The sequence below is a fragment of the Maniola jurtina genome, chromosome 2, assembly GCF_905333055.1.
Source record: "Maniola jurtina chromosome 2, ilManJurt1.1, whole genome shotgun sequence".
Classification (NCBI taxonomy): Eukaryota; Metazoa; Arthropoda; class Insecta; order Lepidoptera; family Nymphalidae; genus Maniola; species Maniola jurtina.
In genome coordinates, this window is record NC_060030.1 from 12,099,879 (window position 1) to 12,118,232 (window position 18,354).

Sequence of the window (18,354 nt, forward strand, 5' to 3'; positions counted from 1 at the left end):
TGTAAAAAAAATCTTACGTCATAGAATAAAGTGTATTTTTTATATTTTATTCGGACATGCACAGCCAGCACAGAACATGTGATTGCCAGACAAAACTTTAAGGTTGTCTGGCACGGATTGACTAAAACCATCGATGACTAAAACCATTTTGCCATCAGAGACAACAAGCGATTAGCCGATTAACATTAAATACTTCCTGACAATTATCGACAGTCACTGGATACTATGTACTTAAGTAGAATCAAGAGATGTTACATCAAAATCTGAAAGTAGGTGCTTGAAGAGAAAGGTGCCAGTGGAGTGGAGGCTAACGACGGGTAAATCGAACCACCTTGCGATCTCACGGACTCCATTTCCCACCGCTTGTTTATACTCACAAAAGCATTAGTGTTATGTTTAGAAACCTTGCTGCCTATTTCTAAGAATATACGAGTAAATCATAAATTATTATTAATGCGAAATATGTCTATCTATGTATTACCTTTTCACGCTCCATCCGTTAATCTAATTTTGACAAAAGCCTTTTAACCATATTTTAGCCTGCATCTTGGGCATAGGCTACTTTTTATCCCACAAAATCAGAGAGTTTCTACGGAATTTTTCTAGAATTTTTCGTTCAACCGATTTTGACGACATTTTGCATAGAGATAGTTTGCATTTCAGAGATGAACATAGGCAGTCATACTTTTGATCATAGAAACCAAAGGGATCACTAGAGATTTTTATTAAACCTAAATGATGAAGAATAAGTCGCGGGCGTCCGCTCGTTAAGATGTGTATTAGGCACGTGTCATTTTTGTACACTGTTGACTCAATTTAAAACGAACAGTGCCATATCGATGAATATACATCAGTCAATTGATTCATCAGTAATATTATTTCCATGACGATAAGATAAGATTCTCAGAGAAAGATAAAAATAGTTGTGAAAGAATTACAGAGATCTTTACAACCTTTTACCAGTTTTTAACCCCCGACCCAAAAAGAGGGGTGTTATAAGTTTGACGTGTGTATCTGTGTATCTGTCTGTGGCATCGTAGCGCCTAAACGAACGAACCTATTTTAATTAAGTTTTTTTTGTTTGAAAGGTGACTTGGTCGAGAGTGTTCTTAGCTATCATCCAAAAAAATCCGTTCAGCCGTTTGATAGTTATCAGCTTTTTTCTAGTTACTACAGTAACCTTCACTTGTCGGGGGTGTTATAAAGTTTTAATTTACACTTGTAACTTGTTAATGAATCTAGTTCAGAGTTATTTCAAGAAGAACCGACAAAGAAGTGTGCGGTTTTTCTTTTCAGCAGCTGTTGCAATCTGTGATTTGCTGTGCGAGTCAAATATACTTAATAATATGTTCATTGTATGTATGTATGTATGTACAAAGAATTAAAATGGATATTATCTCGTAGAGATTCAAATTCACATCCAATTAAAAAAAAAGTGTACCTACCTAGTATAACTTACCTAACTACTTAATGCTGACTATTCTCTAAAGACCTCGATTCTGCATGTTTTCATGGCTTATCAGGGCTTATCCGTATCGGCGGCTTCCATTGCATGGTATGACGTAACTGACGTCAGCTTTTCTCGGACGTTCTAGTCGAGCCGCAAGCATGCGCGATGCCACTGTACTGCGCAACTCTTTTAAAGTTGATTATCCACAGGAGCAGTGCAGACAATACAATCACGTATGCTGTCCGAAACTGTGTGACAACGAAGATATGAAAGAAAGTGCCTGTGACATACGGACGGACAGACAGACAGACAAACAGATAGACAGACAGACAGACATGACGAATCTGTAATGGTTCCATTTTTTGCCATTTTACTACGGAACCCTAAAAATGCTTGACCACATTCACCTGATGAAAATTGATGATGTGGCGCTGGCTATGAGACTAGAAAATGACTATTCACTCTTGTTTTACCTAACCTATCTTATCATGGTTGATTTTCCTGCCATTACACTTCACATCACATACCTTAGCTGTACATTTTAAATTATTTCTTCTTCTGATATGCCCGAGATCTGAATTGCGTATAAAACATATAATTTTAGATTCAGTAGGTAGTAATAGAGCGACGCATAAATGTTCTATTTGTATTATGTATTGTATAATACAAGTATTCAAATAGATTTCTGTATCAACGAGTATAGACTCCTGTATTATTCATTTTTAACATAAAAGCAATCATCGTACTATTCTTATCGTAGGGAATCATGATAAATAGCCACCAACTCATCATGCTATTGAACTGTGAAGTTCCATAGTCCATGTACTGTCGAATACAAAAGAATATGAGTTTGTAAACACTCAATGTCTTAGTATCGCGGAAGTTTTACGGAAAACATTCACAGTAGCGCGAGGAGCAAAGGGCAAAGGCAGGTGCATAATGTTCCTAAATGAAGTAATCAGCCCGTTAACGTCCACTGTTGAATACATAGGCACACATAGTCCTCTCCTTTTCTACCACCAACGCGGGACCTCTGTGTACCCGGGATCGAACCTCCGACCTTCGATACAATTCCAAATTTCCCCTGTCGGGAATCGAACCCGGACCTCCCACTGATAAGACCACAGCACTTAGCACAGCGCCATATACCTCTAATATCTATATTAGCTATGTCCTTTGCACCATTCTGGTTGCCTGGAAGAGATCGCTATCGCCAAATTGTACCTACCTGCCTATACTTTGTTGTGCTTTGTATGTGTTTTTTAACCCCCGACCCAAAAAGAGGGGTGTTATAAGTTTGACGTGTGTATCTGTGTATCTGTGTGTCTGTGTATCTGTGTATCTGTCTGTGGCATCGTAGCGCCTAAACGAATGAACCGATTTTAATTTACTTTTTTTTTTTGTTTGAAAGGTGGCTTTGATCGAGAGTGTTCTCAGCTATAATCCAAAAAAATTGGTTCAGCCGTTTAAGAGTTATCAGCTCTTTTCTAGTTTTCTTGTAGAAATGAAGGTTAGATAACCGTTAGGTTCATAATATTATGTCAATTGACAAATGTCAAGCTGTCAAGATGGACTTTGCCTAAATACATAATTATTTATTTGAAAATGATGTTTTGGAAAACTCAGATACTTTAGATCGTAGGCGCGGAATAGTCCAGGAAAATCAGTTCAGCCGTGTTCAGCCGTTTGAAAGTTATCAGGTCTTTTCGGTCTTTTCTATGTAGTTACTGTAACCTTCACTTGTGGGTGTTATAAATTTTTAATTTACACTTGTTCTGTACTAATTTTGTGATTACAATAAAAGTATGTTCATTCATTCATTCATTCACCAGGAAGGTCGTCAAAAAGTTATGACACCGCTCTACATAAACTGCAGTTCCACACAACAGCTAACGATCAACTGATATCCAAATCCAACAGACTAGATTACAATATCGCTGATTGCGGTATTGTGGTCAGCTAAATATTGAAAATACCAATATTTCTAATGACAGTTGCGTGATAAATGAAAGGTAAAATAATAAGGAAATGTGTTCTTATTACATAACGCTTTAACTTAAAACTCGTAATACTTATACTTAGTTGTACTTTCAATTGCGAATACCTACTAAAGTTCAAGAATGAGAACGTATTGGAAATGCCATAAGTAAGGTAAATATTAATTTAAAAAATATTCAAACATAGCATTTTAAAGTTGTGGAAATTCATTATACTTTTATAAGTTTAAATGATTATTGTAATTTTATATTCTTACCAGATTAGACCTTGGCCTTGCTCTGACTTTTGGTAATGAATCTACTACCGGTACGAAATGCATAATAATATTATGTTCACCTCCATACATACGGAAATATAGTATTTCCAATTAATTAGTAACACTCAGTATTATTTTGTACCAAAAGTTATATATACTTAATCATTTTCTGTATTTGCAGCTGAAAAAAAATAATTCACCGGTTAGAGAAATTGTATTTGAAATTTGAAAACCTGAGTGAAGGTAACTTATTTATATCTAAGCTTTGTAATTTCATAAAAGTTTTTTTTTTCAGAACAACTTATCCGTCTATGAAAAAAAAAAGGCTGAACGGCAAGTAATTAGGTACCCAATACAGGTAGGTACTACATCATTTAAAATTGAAACATTATCTTTGAAATAAAAACTAAGTTTCTTAAAAACTTTATTTATTTTTAATAAATTATAATATATTGTATATCACTGCAACAATATTCTCTAACTTCTCGATATATTTTATCAACTGGGACCGTTTCCCTCTTACTAATATAATATCGCGGCATAATTTTACGTATCAACCGCAAATAAGACGTATATAATGAATTATGGAACGTTGCCTGTACAAAATCGCATCAGGCTACGGTATTACTAACGTATTTAAAATAAATAACTGCGTTAAATTTTTATATCACTATAATTTATAAGTTAACACAATGCCCGGTAAAACCGACTGTGGTTTTTGTGGCGCGGAATGCCCTGTAACAAAAATGCCCTGTATATTTTATATATTTAATTATATACTAACCTAATAATATTATATAAGACAGATTTCTTGAGGTTCAACGACCGATAGATATACGGAGTAGTCTGTATGTCTAATATAAAGTAAAGCCCTTTCGCGTTTACCTTGCTGACTCGGTTATCTCGGTTATGTTATGGCTTAGGTAGGTACGTGTTACGTAAGATCCACGTATCTAGGTTACAAGGTTTCTGATCAATAAACCAGTAAGTACTCTGCAGTTTTTTCTGTATTGCGATTTGTCTAGAGGCTGATTGGTGTTCTATTCTAAGAAATTATACTTGGTAGATAGTTGCTCTATAATTATGGTTTATTCTTCTTTTATGTTGTAATTTTCTACACCAAAAGTTCCAAATACTCCAGCTAGACACTCAGACCTTCGAAGAGCGAAACATTATGGCTGCTTATGGTAAGCGCAAAAGAGGAGAAGCTAAAAGGTGACGCATTGTCTTAGCAGAATCGCAGACAGTTGGTTCTCGCAATAATCGTGGTCCTGAAACTTTAGGTTGAAATCTCTAGAGCGCACTTTGACTTTGCTTAGACCTAAGTTTCAGTTAAAACGAGACAGATTTATGCCAGCGGTATAACGCTGTCTCGTTTTAACAGTGTCTTGAGTCTGAGCAAAGTCAAAGTGTACTCTATAGAACTCAGCCTTAGATATTAAGTTGAAAGTAAGCAAGTCAAGTCAATTTTGCCACTGTTTCTTGAACTCAGAAACTCAGTGGAAACCGCGTAGAAGCATACAGCCTAACGGCTGTATGCTTCTACGGCAAACTAATAGACACTCTATTGATAATTTGAACCTTGGAATAAACGCAAAAGAGGAAAGGCCAAAACTAGGTGACGTGTATTAGCAAGCGTAGCGTATTAGAAGCGTAGCGTAGCGATCTAAGCACGGCCTCGTGGCCCTGACGCTATTTGATAAAGTCGAAAATAGGTATGTGGCGTAAATTTTGCCACATTTCCTTGAAGGCAGAATGTCCTAAGATGGAAGCCGCGTTCAAGAAGTGCAGATAGGGGCTTACCAACTGCACTGTGGACCGTAAATAAAGATTGTGTCCAAGAGTGGACAGCACAGTGATGTAATGATGATCATGGTAAATTCGGGATCTATGAAGGTGACCATTGACCGAGAATTTTGTGGGGCCATTGGAAGTGGTGGATGATGATCTGTCTACCTATTGGTTAAATACATATTAGTATTTATATTCTTGTCATCGTGAGCATTTGTTTTAAATAAGACGTTAGAACTGGGTCATGCTCAAGGTTTCGGATAAAAATATATTTGTCGCATTATTTTCAGACTTGTATCGTCTATGATAGGCTGGTATTTTTATCTAAGTATGCAATAGATTTCATAATGAATGAATATCATCATGTCACTATAATAATATTTGAGTTTGTCTAATGTTGATATTTTGTGGATCATACACATAGATCAAAATATGAACAAGGAGTCTTAAATTCATAAGCACTTGTAGGTCAATGAACTCTAGGTAGGTTTTTCCCACGGAGTAGAAAATATCCGAACAAAAATTTAAACAAGTTGCAGTCTTCAAAAATTTTTGTTCGTGCTTACAACTTGATGTCCATGCAATGTCAGACTAATTTATTATAGCTTCGTACCTGAAACACGTTTTTTTAAATAGCACATTAATAAGTAGATAAACAAGTGATACTAGGTAGATATAGAGTTAATATACATTTACTACATTTTAATAAATACTTTAAGAAAAGAAAAATGTTTATGTACTTACATTGAGAAAAACCTTATCACTAAAAAAAATATATTTAAACAAAGTATAGAGCCACCGTAGCATTTCTACTTTTTAAATTAATAAAACCGTTTTTAATCCTTTTTAATATTATGTTTCCTTGACTGTTTTTTTTTCAAGCCTTAATCTCACGAAGGTCGTCTAGAAGAAGTGATTTATCAGGTTCATAATTAATTGGTTCAATACGGACCCACATTAAAAGTTTCCACTGACTATCCTTCTAGTTATATCGATGTGCGTTTATAATTTTTTTATCATCTATTGTACTTAAGTTAATTGGTATCAATAATTAATTCATATTCATTATATTATAACCTTTTAATGACAGTTTATACCATCCTACCTACCTATAATTATAGAATACTTACCACCTATTATAATTATGTAGTTGTAACCTATAACTTCTAGAATATTCGTTCTTCGTTAATCTTAGTTTGTTACTGAAAGATAAGCATAATAATATTATGCATATTGCTTCATGTATGTATATGAAGACATCTTTTTTCGAATTTTGAGACCTAGAGAGGTGTCTCTATTTCCGATAAAAAGTTCTCAAAATTCTAAGTAAAGAAAGATTATATTTAGGCATTATTAAATGGCTAAGACATTAATCCTACAGTAAGTTTATTATTAAACATAAATATATTATTATTGACCTAAAAATGAGATCATCTCGATTTTTAAAGGTTGGACTTTTAGGGTTCACCCCTATTTTTTTTTAAATTCAGATACAATTTAGCCTCTGACTGCAATCTCACCTGTTGGTAAGTGATGTGCAGTCTGAGATCAAAGTCCAAGTCAAAATCATTTATTCAAAGTACCTAGTATTGTACTATTGTACCTTTTGATGGTTGGAATTATTATATTTGTACGATATAGTGGTGATAATTAATTACGTAACTTAAAACTAAAGCTACGAGGGTTCCAAACGCGCCCAAGATGGAAGGGGTATGGCAGTTTTCATTAAACCCATACTCCTTCCGACCGTCTGTCTGTCAGCGTAGATCTCATGAATAGTAACAATATACCTACTTTTAACCTTCATGTTCATAGGCAGGTAGGCGCGAATCCGACTCCGACAAAGAGTGCCCACGGGATTTTAAAAACCTCAATCCACGTGGATGAAGTCAGAAAATTAATTGTACTATGCATAGTATGAGTAAATGAAATATTACAGTAACTCGATATAATATCTAAGTAATTAGTAGAGATCGTCTTATTTTTCATTTTTCGATAAAATTATGGCCCAATTCTTTACATGAGCAATATTGAGATCTGTTATCAGTTTTACGATAGTGTGAGATCCGGTATTAAAAATATATAGGTACCATTATCTTTAAATAACAGAATATGAGGGTAAATTAATAACGCTTACCTCTTTATATCTAGGAACCCCTAGTTGCGCAGAGAGGAAAGTATAGTCAATCTTTTTTTAATACCTTGGGGTAGTGATGATGATACCAGCTGATGCTCGATTTTCATAAATTTAGGTAAGACGAACGATAAAAATGAATTAAAACGTTACCATCATCGGCACGTGATGAGCCAGGCAACCTATTTGCGATTAGCATAATATATTATCTATCAATAGATGAGGGTATACATTTCCAACACCGGATCTTAGACCATGAGACTATTTCAACTATCGTCGGTGACTGATGGTCACTCGAGGTGAGTCATTTATCTCCAAAATGTGACTAAATAATCAAAATATCGATTAAATTAATTTAATATAACATAGCACTATTAAGTGCCTAATAAGAATATTTAAAAATCCATTCATTAATTACTCAGCTTTTATTCTCCGAGTTCTACGACCTACATTGAATTCAAAAAGCATAAAAGTAAAAAGTGGGCCAAGTTCATTTCGGGTGAAAATTTACTCTAATTTTCTAAACAACTCTAGAAAATTTTCTCATTAAAAATCTATTAAATTTAATAAACGTCACTTGATAATGAGGTTACTTAACTCGCTAGATGCGCTATCACCAAGCAATGATTAAATATATTAAAGGTCAATAAACTAAAATATTAAGTAGGTAACAACTAATATTTATAGATACTTGCATACCTTATCAAGTATCAATTATTACCCAGTATATTATCAAGAAATTTTTACATGAAACAGTAACGAAATGGAAACGATATTCTAATTTCTGACTAATTAAATTATATTTTATAAAATAAAATAATTAATTAATGAAATGATTATTAATTTCTTTGTTGATTTTAGCCCGCGGATATACTTGTATATGGAGCGTGTCAAATGTGTCTTTAATGATCTTTTAAAAACAGTTTTTTTCTAGTAGGAGGTATAAAAGGTCGTATTTCTTATCGTATACACATTAGTATACATATTATATTATTATCTCCATTTATTTTTGAATCCTTACAAAAGTGATATCATATTATTTACATTTATTTTCAGATTCCTAATAAATTTGGTGAGTATGTAAGTAACAAAAAACATAATAATATTATCGACCTGTTTGTTACATTTCAGACTGGACTTCGATTAAAAGCTCTACTTTTTACATATGGCGTCTAGTCGTCTAGTCGTACGTCTGTCGTCTATTATAAATATTGGCGTATGTCAGAAATGTGAGCACGATTCACGCGCGTGCGCCATGTTACATCATCCACATGGGCTGATGATCATTCGCTGCGAAAAAATCGAGAGTGATTCTGATAACACAGTTGGAAAACTTGGCACATTTAACACTGGCTTCACTAAGCTTTTGTTTGTTTACAAAATGATAACAATCGTTCCTTGACCGATATATAAGCTTGAAATGATCAGATATATTTTCACACTATTACGAACTGACAAAGCAGAGATAGCTTGCATTAGATTCAATATGCTTTACTTATGAGCTAAGCTATACATGCAATAAGCAACATGCATTTCTGGGATCATTATTAGCCTAATGTAATAAATAAATCGTAGACCTATATGCACTATCTCCATATGCAGTACCCCATATCATTACGAGTGGTAGATTCATATGTCAATCCATAAGTACTTGTTAAAAAAAATCTATTCTATTCTATGAATTCATTAAGCAAGCTAAAAACAACTAGATTTAAACTCATTTTCCACTCATAGAACCATCGTAGAACGAATATTTAAATCGATTTGAATCGATTATAAAAAAGGTGCTGTATGTAAACAAAACTAACCATCAACTTTATTCTAATCAGAGATTATTATTTACGAATCGTTTTTTATTATTGGTCCAAAATAATTTATCATAATATATTATTCTAATTATTGTTTTGTAGATTTTAAACGTAGCCTTGAGAAAAACTTAAAATACATGTAATGTGGTAATTTGACCACATTTTTTTGCTAATTTGCGAGATAACATAGCCGATCTACGGTTTATCTAATTCTAATCTATTTGTATAACTGGTACTCATTTATTAATAGCAGATCATGGCAACAAATCAGCGATGTAGTTACGACTACCACTAAAATAGCATTCGCTGATCACTACCCATAATATTAATGCAAAGGTGTGTTTGTTTGTTAGGTTGTTGGTTTGTCCTTCAATCACGCCACAACGGAGCAACGGAACGACGTGATATTTAAAAACTTGGAAAATCACATAAGTTACTTTTTACCCCGGAAAATCAAAGAGTGCCCACGGGATTTTAAAATCCTCAATCCACGTGGATGAAGTCAAAGGCATCAACGAGTTATTAAATAATAATAATAGTAAGATTTTGCTGATGTAAACTATTATTTCTTTTGCATAAGCTTCTTGAAAATATCTATAAGTATCATCGCATATACATGATTATTGTTTTTGTCAAAACATTATACAGATTATTTTGTACAATTTATGTACCAACCTATTATATTAATGTGTATCAAATGATTTTTAACACCCGACCCAAAAAGAGGGGTATATAAGTTTGACGTGTGTATCTGTGTATCTGTATATCTGTCTGTGGCACCGTAGCTCCTAAACTAATGAACCGATTTTAATTTAGTTTTTTTTTGTTTGAAAGGTGGCTTGATCGAAAGTGTTCTTAGCAATAATCTAAGAAAATCGGTTCAGCCGTTTGAAAGTTATCAGCTCTTTTCTAGTTACTTTAACCTTCACTTGTCAGAAGTGTTATAATTTTTTAATTTACACTTATATAGTGTCATGTTTTATATCATCGGAAACTCTGGATTATTGTTTGAATTAACTTATTGGATTGAAGTTAATAATACTAACAGAACTACAACACAATAGGTACTCTATTGACAACTAGCTTATGCTCGCGACATCATCCGCGTGGACTACACAAATTTCAACCCCTTATTTTACGCCCTTAGAGGTTGAATTTTCAAAAATCCTTTCTTAGCAGATTTCCTACGTCCTAATAGCTATGGCCTCAGCCTGATCCGTTGAGAAGAATGAACTTTGCGTCGATAGATCAGTCAGTCAGTCAGTTTTTCCTTTTATATATTTAGATTGGGACATTTATTAGAGTCAGTAAATATCAAAATGTGTAATTGGAAACAAAAAAAAAACTTTCCCTAAAAGAAATAACGGATTGGAATGAGGCTGTGTCTAAATAGAAGTTATGTAAAATTTTGATCACAATTTATTTGATACCTACTTGGTGAAGGCCATACAGTATGGAGCGGATTCATTCACAAATCAAATATTATAATAATGTGAGCGTTTCGGCAGCAGCAAATATACATAGCGACGAATATAATCTCGTACATAAATGCTAGAGGTGCTACATACAGATAAATCTATACTAATAAATAAAATTGGAGTGTCTGTCTGTAATTTCGAAATAACTGGTCCTATGGTTATTTGAACGATACCATAACTGAATCACACGTTTTTAAAATTTTTGTCTGTCTGTCTGTCTGTCTGTCTGTCTGTCTGTCTGTTTGAAAAGGCTAATCTTCGGAACGGCTGAACCGATTTTAACGGGATTTTCACATACAAGTAGAGGATTGACCAGGGTGTAACATAGGCTACTTTTTTAACCGACTTTCAAGAAGGGAGTTGTGTTTTTGTACCTATGTACACCGAAATCTCCGAGATTTCTGAACCGATTTGCGTCATTTCTTTTTTAATCGATAGAGGAACTTTGCGACATTGTTTCATAAAAAATTTGGTTCCAACTCCTCAATCCTGATGCTGCAGGGGATCTGACCAATCCACGCGGGCGAAGCTGCGGGCATCAGCTAGTATATAATAATTAGATACTTGACGGAAATAGGAAGTGTTTTCTAATCGGATGTCCATGACACAGATATGCAAAATATTCAAATAATTTTATACTCAATCCAAAATGCAAAATAATAATAAATACGCGCTTAGGTTTGCATTTTGCAATACTTTGTTTGCTAATTTATTATCATTGTATGATAAATCATAATAATATATTACTATTATACTATTCGTATGGGCGTGAGCATCGAATATAAACTAAAAATCTTTAGAATTAAATAAAATGCTAAAATTTTACATAGATATACTATGTACCTCTATCTCCACAACATAAAATGCAAATACATATCTACTAAGAAATCTCATTCGCATGAGTTTTTTTTTTCGGAGATCCAAACGTTATGTTGTATGTACAGTACATACCTGTTGTATATATAACGTTTCGATTAGACACCAATGTGAAACAAACTAACAAGGGATGAACTTTCAAAAAAACTTTTGCTTAGTTTTCACCTACGTTATAAGGGTGAATTTCATGCTTCAAGACGTGTGCTCTAGATGCATTGTCTGTCAATCAGTGTTAGAGCTCTACCTATACTGAGTAAGTAGATTTCTAAAAATGTAAATAGAGCAACTGCAAAGTTAGGACTTTGTAGTGATTATATTTTGTTTATTTAGCTATAAAACTTAGGTACCTAGTTAATAGTTATACGCACGAGCATTTGCAAGAGTAAATTGACCTCAGTAAGTTAGTTTAATAGTGTAAATAATAATTAAAACTATGTTAGTGTTTGTTGTTAGCGGCAATAGACGTGCGATCATCTGAACTTAACCTTACACTGAAGGTTGACTAGAAAAGCTAATAACCTTAGAATAACCACCAATAACTAAAGGGATAAACATCCTTTTCTGTTGGCTGTTTACAACACCAAACATGAAATATAATATATCATTATATTTTACTAAGTGCAAGGCCAAAGTTTTACCGATAGGTAAAATCATGTAGGTAGGATAGGAATGAGATATCATTAAAAGAATTCTCTCAATTCCGTCTCAGTTACGATAAAACTTAAGAAAATGAACGGCTTTCGTCGACTGTGAACCCTAAAGTTCTTCAGTCACATACATCCCCAGAAATGAAGAGTCAATACTCAAAAATTGAGCGTAGGGTGAATCAGGGCCAGGTGAAAGGCAAAAGAGCCAGAGCTAGTCCATCTACTGTATGGAATATGGACAGACTTATCGTTCATCTACTCTATCAACAGACTAAGTGAAAGGGCTCACTTAGGACACTATAGTCTCAAGCAATGCTACCAACATCGAAGTAGAGAAACATCGTGCGATATGAGGTGCAACTCAGAAACAAAGAGACCGATGACGACTGAGGTAGGTATATCTTCCAGTCGTTTCGTCCACTATGTTAAGAAAACAAGCACCTATTTAACTTTTTCTGTCTTACATTGTAATTCTTTGTCATGGTAGTATAATATACTCACCTGTTTCCTACATTGTTAATAGGTATTAGACATCTACGTAATGTTAACTCGTGCCAACATTATAACGTGTCATGTAAATTGTAAAGTAGACGGTTCGCGGCATTGGCCTCTTAGTATGTGTCAAGATCACTTTGTAGATCATTAAACGTGGCAAGGCATTTTATTGTATTTTTTATACAATGCTGTAGATGTAGGCTCTGTTTAGTTTACGCAAGTAAGGGAACTTTTAACCTGTTTAATTAGTTTGAATTACTACTCTATCTACGTAGTTATTCACTACTAGTCATGATAATTTACTGTATTGTATTGTATTTTTCTAGTGATTCTAGTTAAGGAAGCAATTATTGTATAAAAGATATAGTATTTCGGAATACCCCACATAGTTATGTTAATTATTTTTGTCAAATAAAAATCCAGAAAATTTTACTTATAAAAAATAATAGTTAAAATAAATTAAGACTAAAAGTTAAACTTTTTATTTGCGTCGCGGTAAACTGGCTGGTGGATAACACTTTATAAGATTAGGTACCTACTTTAATTAATTAAAAAAGGTAGGTCCTCTATAATGGTAACGGGTACCTAGTCTGCCTAAGTGAAAGAAAAACTAAAACAATCTGATTCTGAACAAGAGAATGGGTAGGAATATGTATACAACGCACATTACGCAACAAAATAGCACATCTTTAGTCGTTAACACCAAGTAACACTAATTATTTGTAAGTTTGTTCAATGCAATAATTACTACTCGTGAATTCGGCTCTGATTAGCATGAGTGGCCTAGAGTTTTAATAGCTTAACCTTCCAAAAGCCACTATCTATTAGCAAATAAAACCTACTCATACTAAATTTTGAGATACAGCTGTCAAATAGGCAGACGCGAGGTTGGACTTCATTTTATGCTTATTATTAATTACTTTTTGCGTCGTTTTTATGTTCAATGTGCTTAGTATGAGCGTATACATCTCATATATGTTCATAGAATTTGAGCGTCGTAAAACAAAATAGTTTGGCGTTAAAATGAAAACTTGAACATAAATTCGTCCATATTATGTCTACATTTTGCATTACATCATAGTGACCCAAGTGCAAACCTGGTGGTACTGAATTTTTGACTTAAAATCAAAGATTTATAAGTTCATTTTACTCTGACGTTATTTATGCGTTGTTTTGACGCTCTATCCATGTTTGTGAAATGTAAAATTTCCTACTAAGCAAGCCTGAAGGGTAGTAACACTTTAGAGTGAACTTGGCCTTCGCACTCCCGTGCGCAAAGTATTGCTTCGCTCTATTTTGTAAGGTTGTACGCATGTTTACGTAGTTCTGCATAATTTTTGCAACCTTGGTAATTGGACTATTGAAGTCTTCCTATTGTATGCTAAATACTGTGGTTACTTCATCTGCATTATTAATATTAATTAATGCTGTATTACAAAATGCTGAATACTTTACGAGGCAGGTAGGTACTTCGTCTATATTATTAACATTAATTAATGCTGTAATTATATTACAGAATATTATTCATAATAGCTAAATTTTACGCACAAGTTACATATTTTAATAATATGTAACTTGTGCGTAAAATTATTACTACACTAGCGGCACGCTATGATGGCCGGTTTGACACATTACAATAGTGATGTGGAATGTCAATTTATTCTCGAACAAAAAACAATTAAGTTTTGTTTTTGTACCTGATTAAATAGGTTTAATAAAACAAAAATGTATATGTTTATTTAATTTATTTGAACGAACTGAATATTTGAACGAAAATGAATATACATACTTTATATGCACACAAGAAACATATGAATACAAAAGATACCAAAAAAGGTGCCACAAAAGGCCATAATTAATCAGATTCGTCCATACTACTATTTTCACTGTCGTCACTGCTATCATCACATACATTAATAATTATATGTTCGTTTTCTATAATATTATCTATTTTCACATCTCTTTCATAATCTTCCCTTATTAATTTAACAGTTCTATTCACAACCTTTTCCCAGTCTCCTTTAGTCACATGTTCACAAGCTTCTTCTAATAATTTTAGCATTTTTTTTGTGGTAAATGGGGGTTCTGTATTGTGTCTTGCAGCATATCCCTTAATTTGAGCCCACACCAACTCAATCGCATTATACTCACAATGGTAAGGCGGTAACCGTATAACTCTGTGCCCATGTTCTAATGCTATTTCGTCAATGACGTATCGGATCTTGGTTGGTTTGTTTTCTTTTAAAAGACGTACTAATTCCGCTTTTAACATATTCATGTTTGCATCTACGCCATTTTTACGAAGCCATGCGACGATATCAGCTTTCTTTTGGGATTGGGCAGGTGGCTTGTCAATTTGCATCGAGTGGTATGGGGCGTTGTCCATAATTATAATAGATGGTTCAGGGAGGCTACACAACATTGAGGTAAACCATTCAGTAAACTTTTCTCCATTCATGTCTTCATGATAGTCTCCAGTGGTTTTTGACGCAAAAGCCATGAGAGAACCTTCGACAAACCCGTTGATGGTTCCGGCGTGACAAATTATAAGTCGCGATCCTTTTCCTACAGGAACTTTGGAAGTAGATGCTGCTGTGTCATCGTTCCAAGAACGGCCTACAGTATGGTTAGCATTAAGCCATGTTTCATCCAAGAACACAACATTTTGCCAATTTTTGATTTCTTTCACTTGCCGTAAAAAAGTATACCTTGCCATCGCTATATCAAATCTTTCCATCAATATTTTGCGTTTGTTACATTTTTTGTATCGAAATCCAATGGTCTTCAAAATCTTCGTTAAAGAACTTTCCCCACCGAAGAATAATCCAGCTTCCTTCAGTGAATGCACCAACTTTTTTCTTGTTGGATACTCCTTCTGTAAATAGTAGCCGTAAACATGTCTTCGGATAGCATCGGCATCAAAGCTATCGATGCCTACGACTGGTTTTGCTCGTTTTCTCTTTTTTGGTGTGTGAAGTTTATTTTCTTCTGTGCCAGTCTCGCCATATTTTTTTTTAGTTATCCGTCTAACAGTTCGTTGTCCAATATTAAGCGCATCAGCTACGCGTTCAACCACTGACGTTATAGGTAAAATTGGCCCTCCATTTTGAGCTTCACGATCGAAATAGTTACGAAGGCGTATTACGAACTCACGTGTCTGACTATTTAGAACAGTTCTCTGCGTACGTTCGGTCATATCGACGAAATCCACAACAAAGGGCTTGAACAGAGTCCAAATTAACGAGCAAGGGTCAACAGTAATGCAGTATCAATATTTGAAATCCAAAGCCAGGTCAAAACTATATCACAATCGCATTGCACTGACAGTTTATACTTTTCGAAGCAACGTCAATTCGAAACTGCTTTGTTTTGCATTGAGCATTGACGCGAGTTTGCCGGAGGTAGTAGTTGTGCTAGCCAGCGATCCTATGTGACGATCGTATTAGATTCCATTTTTAAAAATTTATTGATATTTTTTTGCGATTTCAGAGGTTTGTCCACATAGTGAAAATTGTTCATATTCACAAGTACATTCACCCCTTAAATGGTGCAAACTGATTTTTCTACACTTGTATACATTTAAGAAATCAATTTAATAAATAAATTTTGAGTCCTAAACCTAAAACTACATTCGATAAAATTTATGAATCTCTGCACATCACTATCGTCAATAAAGTAATACAATTATTTCCTTCAAAGTCGTTATCAATTAATACGGAACTTCATGAGCGGACAAACGTCAAACCGGCCATCATAGCGTGCCGCTAGTTTAAACATGTACTTATAGAAAAGTCGAGTGCTGGGGATGGGACGCTAACATAATACGACATAGCATAATAGTCTAATCACAGGTGGTATAATTCTATAATACACAAGATATAAAAATAATGGTTTGTTTACGCACGAAGTTGTCTTAAATAATATGTTTCAAGAGTACTTTTAAAATAAATATAATTTTAGAGGGATAAATCGTTATCTGGCTTAGTTATAGATCTATAACAAAAATAGAATAATAGACCTTAGTAATCTATACTTCTGTACTTACTAATATTATGAATGCGACAGTATGTCTATCTGTCTGTATGTCTGCTAGCTTTTCACGGGCCAACAGTTTAACCGATTTAAATGAGGCACAGAGGTAGCTTGCGTCCCGGAAATTGTCATGGACGAATATTTATCCCGGGAAATTAAAGAGTTCCCACTGAATTACAAGAATCCTAAATCCACGTGGACTAAGTCGTGGACATCTTCTAGTAAGTTTATAATATGGAGACGCGCGTGAGAAGTTTAACCGAACCAAGCAAATCCTAGCGAGGCTGCCGCGCTCCTGCCGCGATTCTGTTATCTACAAATTGTTTCTGAATGAAGTGAACTGCACTTACAGCTACTCGTACCTACCTATTACAATTTAAACCGTAATATCGCGCGATCCTCTCCCCACATCCGCTTGCGGCTTCAGTGGTTAGGGTTGTCAGTCACTGACTGATTTATTTCATAGGCTAAAATTTTTAAATTACGCCAATCACAGTGTGATAAATACCGTATAAATTTATTATTAAATAAACTGTATAAATAAAGATCTGAAAATGCTGTCTGATCAACATTTATAATAGATATTATAAACTACGACTACTTACCTACTTTAGTTTTCCTTAGTAGGCTTAAAAGGTAATACAAGGAGTCCATACGACTTTGTTACCGCAAACTGACAATGAAATCATGATGCGAGTGAAAAATCTAACTCCAGAAGGTCTAAAGCGCCGCGCAAATCGCGTCGCTTAGGTACACGTTTCTCCGAGAAGATAGCTGCTATTTGTTTTAAAGTTGCTAAAATTGACTTACGTGGTGTTAGAACTTAGACGACGATTTTGGAACATAAAATAAATACTGAAATAAAATTAAAAATTGGCATACCTGTGAGTTGTGACCTCAGCCTGTGACCCTAAAACTTATAACCGTAAATATGACTTGCTTTATTAAATCGTTCAATGAAAGCTTTTTGATTAATAGGCTTTTTTTTCAATGTTGTTAACCCTGTGACCCAGATACAGTGCGCTGCCAAAAGACGTAACGGCGACGTCCGACATAACTCATTATTGAATTGGCGAACATTTCTATGGGCTCATGCTAGGGCCCTGGGCAGACACTACGCATGACGGCAAGCGCGGATCCACCGTTGCACGTTGTGGGCACGATGGGCATAACACAACACAACCCTAATACACTTGTGACGTCACACCGGCCTACGTGTTCAGTGTTCGCGTTCGCCACAGACCAGTAACATATAATATGGTGTTCGCCCCACAGCTTTGCCCACGTGGAACCACACGTTGGCACACTATAAAATTTTGGTCAAAGCGTCATATACTTATTTTGTAAACATTTTGATTGTATGAATATGTGCGAGATCATACTCCAACT

The 18,354-nt window shown here is 34.5% G+C and overlaps 1 long non-coding RNA gene across 1 annotated transcript; it reads right to left on the reverse strand.

The window, feature by feature from the left end:
• Window positions 1–1,892: 1,892 nt before the first annotated feature.
• On the reverse strand, window positions 1,893–10,696 carry LOC123870848. Its single transcript, XR_006797164.1, has 3 exons — window positions 10,518–10,696; window positions 7,091–7,098; window positions 1,893–1,904 (listed from the first exon to the last, which is right to left on the reverse strand). It is a non-coding gene; the product is annotated as an uncharacterized LOC123870848 (long non-coding RNA).
• Between the last annotated feature and the right edge of the window lie 7,658 nt (window positions 10,697–18,354).